The sequence below is a fragment of the Chiloscyllium plagiosum genome, unplaced genomic scaffold (assembly GCF_037043375.1).
Source record: "Chiloscyllium plagiosum isolate Xiang-an unplaced genomic scaffold, Cpla_swu_hap1 HiC_scaffold_44, whole genome shotgun sequence".
In the NCBI taxonomy this organism is placed as follows: Eukaryota; Metazoa; Chordata; class Chondrichthyes; order Orectolobiformes; family Hemiscylliidae; genus Chiloscyllium; species Chiloscyllium plagiosum.
Window position 1 is genome coordinate 47,878,151 of NW_028270182.1, and position 3,981 is coordinate 47,882,131.

Genomic DNA, 3,981 nt, shown 5'->3' on the forward strand with positions numbered 1-3,981 from the left:
GTGTTGGTGTGCTAGTGACGCAGTAAGTGTGAGCCGCTCAGGATGATAGTGATGCAATAAGTGTGAGGTTTCACGTAGACACCCATGCGGTAAGTGTGACGTGTTCAGGGTGTCAGTGACGCAGACACTTTGAGGGTGTCAGATTGAGAGTGACGCAGGAAATGTGAGGGGACAGGTTGATAGTGACACAGTAAGTGTAAGGGGTCAGGCTGATAATGATATACTAATTGTGATGGAGTCAGGATAATAGTGGTGCAGTGAGTATGCGCTGTCAGGGTGATAGTGACACACACGGTGTGAGTGGGATAGAGTTATAGTGATGCAGCAAGTATGAGGAGGTCAGAGTGATAGTGTGCAGGGTCTGGCTGAAGGTGACGCAAGAAGAGTGAAAGGTTCAGGGTGATCTGGACGCACTAAGTTTGGGGGTCAAGGTGATAGTGATGCTGTAAGCATGAGTGGGTCAGTCTGATAGTGACACAGTACATTTGAAGGAATCAGGCTGGTAGTGATGAAGTCAGCGTGAGGGAGTTAGGCTGATATTGATGCACGAAGTGAGAGAGTGTCAAGGTGTGAGCAGGTTAGAGAGAGAGAGTGACGCCATTAGTGAGTGGCGTTTGGCTCATAGGGATGCAGTGGGTGCGCATGTGTCAGGGAGTGAGTGATGCAGGAAGTATGAGGTTGCCTGATGGATAGTGACGCATTAAGTATGAGGGGATCAGAGTGGTTGTGCCGCAGTAATTCTGAGGGGATCAGAGAGATACCAACGCAGTAAGCATGAGGGGGTCAGTTTGTTAGTGACGCTGTCAGTGTGAGTGCCTCAGCCTAATAATGATGAAATAAATTTGAGACAGTAATGCTGATTGTCAAGTGATAAGTGTGAGTGAGTCAGGCTGGTAGTGACGCTGTAAGTGTGAGTGTTGAAGCTCATAGTGAAGCAGTAGGTGTGAGGTGGTCAGTGTGATTGTGGCGCAGTAAATGTGAGAGGGTCAAGGGGATAGTGACATAGTAAGTTTGAGGAGGCAGTGTTGTAGTGACACGGTAAGTGTGAGGCGTCAGTCAGATACTTACATAATAAGTGTGATGGAGTCAGGCTGATGGTGACACAGTAAGTGTAAGGAGTCAGGGTGATAGTAACATAGGAAGTGTAAGAGCGTGACTGATAGTGACAAAGTAAGTGTTTGGCAGTCAGGCTGATAGTGACGCAGTCAAAATGAGGGTCTCGAAGTGAAAGTGGTGCAGTAAATGTGAGGGCGCCAGATGGATAGTGATGCAGTAAGTTTGAAGGGTTCACGCTGATATTAAGGCAGTAAGTGTGAGGGGTCAGGTCTATAGTGATGCAGTAAGTGTCGGCGGGTCAGGCTGATAGTGATGCATTCAATGACCAAATATCCAAGGCTCACTGTAGTGCTGAACAGCGAGACTTCTCAAGGCGAAGACAAAAATCAATAGTTCTCATCCTGGTCATAAATCACAATGCTTCATTTTAAAATTGTCCTCTCCTGCTTCTAGATTCACCAATGAGGGAACAAAATGTAATTGCACCACCCTGTTTATCTCTTCAAATATTTTGCAACTCTCAATGAGATTACCTCGCTTGTTTTGAAACTGTTTAAAAAAGGCCGGATTTGCCCAATTTCAATTCACAGGACTAACGTTCATCCATGATATCAAGGCTGTTCACCATTCCTGGTGTTCCTTTTATGGCATTAGTATCTTTCCTAAATTGAGGATTATAATTCCTCATACTGTAGTCCAAGTGCGGTCGAACTGAGCCACCATACATTGGAAATAATGCTTCGTTCTCGTGCCCTGAAATCCTATTGCAGCTTTCACAACAGACTTCGAAAACTGCTACTAGACTTCAATGACTTATTAAAAACTTCTCCAAGATGCATTTCTAAAAATCTGTACATTAGATTTTCTACTTCAAACCTTCGACAAATAATCTCCACACATTTCCCTCCTGACAAGTATGATAAAGTCAAATCGTTGCTATTTATTAAATCATGAGGGACATGGATAGGTTGACTCGTCAAGGTGTTTTCCGGCTGGTCAGGAAGTCAAAATTTAGAAAACATCGGTTTAAAATTAGTGGGTAAGGATTTAAAAGGGACGTCAGGGGCAACGTTTTCAGACGTGTCCAGAATGAGCTGCCAGAGAAATTGGTGGAGACTGGTACAACTGTAACATTGAATGGCATCTGGATGGATATATGAGTACAAGGTTTAGAGGGATGTGGGCCAAATGTTGGCAAATGGGACCTATTAATTTAGGATATCTGTCCACCATGGTCATGTTGGAAAGAAGGGCCACTTTTCATTCAACGACTTGATGACTCTAGAACAACCGCAAAAACTTTGCAAATAATTCCGTCAAGACGATTTCAAGTTCCAAATCTTCGGTTAATCTTCCTCTCTTGTGCTCACAAGTTCATTACCTGATGTCAGAACTTACGGATTAGTTGCTGGATCCATTCCTGTAAATTGGTTCTGTATTCTTTCTAATTCCGATTTTTTTTTTACGAATGTAGCTAGTGTTTATGGACTTAGCATCAATTTTTCTCATACCATATTTCGATGAATATTAAAACACAACAGCATATCTAATTTGGCACTAGATGATGAGAAATTGAGTCAAAATCGATCGGACGCAGTGAGACAATGATCCTCTCTTCGTGTGGTGTACATCCGTGACTTTATAATTCGACGAAGAATCATTCCCACAACTTCAGCTGTGTCAGAATCTAGTTTGCGGTGAAAGCCTGTCAATCTGCTAAGGTAACGTACGTCTGGGTCTTTGCAAAGGATTTGGCGAAATCTTTGGATGTTGACAATTTGTTCTTCCAACAAATGAAATCAGTTGTTTTACTATTAAAATTGATCGTCTTGCCGTAGCTGTGGTGGCCGAGAGGTTAAGGCGTTGGATTTGAAATCCAATGGGGTTTCCCTGCGCAGGTTCGAATCCTGTTCACAGCGTAGAATCTTTTAAAAGTCATTAATTCCTTTGCAGGATTTGGATTTCGTGGAGCTTGAGCTTTGCATTCAATCGAAAGTAAATTTTCAACTGTGAAGAATCCGAAGTAATTTCAAGACTGACCCAGTCATCTAATTGAATAAATTATATGTTGAGACACAAAAAGCCACCAACTTCCAACACGAATCAGTTTCAACATATTTGTCGAACTATCGTGAAATTTGGATGTTCGGGGGGTGGAATTCAGCGAAACAAGAAGCAATGCAATACATTTACCTGCAGGTGATGATTTTGTTTAAGGATCAGTTGAAAGTCAAGCTGAGAAAGTTCAACCTAATTTACAGCTGACTCTCAAGGCCAATAATCTATTATATCAGCAGTCAATGAATTAGAAAAAAAGCACTCCATGTGTGGAAAGGAACTCGACTGATCCAGGTTCCTGGCTTGCGATGTGAAAAGGCAAGGCGATATCAGCGGAGTAGAATTTTCTGGAAATATTAGAAATGGAATGTTAACGGTCTTCTGCTGTCCACATTCGTAAGAAACTGTGCATTAAGAACTGAAATTGAAAATTAACGATGAAAATCAGATTTGGCCGTCTGCTTGTGGTGTAGCATTGTTCAGAACAATAGGTTGTTGTTGAGGCTAAAATTGACCAAAATAATCGATGGGGAACTTTTCCACGGCCTTCGTTGGAGCAGTTGGTGTGGAGAGCTCAGCTTGAAGAACCAAATGCCAATTATTCAACCTGGCTGTCTGAATTGCTTAGATAGACATACTCCCAGTTTAATGAAAAAACCTTTGCTATCAGAGTTAGATGTTTTCATGTCAGCATGTTCCAATATGAGAAGACACTCCATGGAGTAGATGTGACTTAAATTTTGACTCTAACATCAGAGATGTTGACACCTTTCTGCACCAAAACAGCACTACCATTGGTATAAAATCTAACTGAACAAAGGACTAGTCACTTAGACATTTCCTGTCTGCAGACTTTGCCAATGGACC

At 42.2% G+C, this 3,981-nt stretch overlaps 1 non-coding gene across 1 annotated transcript; it reads left to right on the top strand.

Moving 5' to 3' along the window:
* Window positions 1–2,893: 2,893 nt before the first annotated feature.
* Window positions 2,894–2,975, top strand: trnas-uga (transfer RNA serine (anticodon UGA)). The gene has a single exon. It is a non-coding gene; the product is annotated as a tRNA-Ser (tRNA).
* Window positions 2,976–3,981: the final 1,006 nt, after the last annotated feature.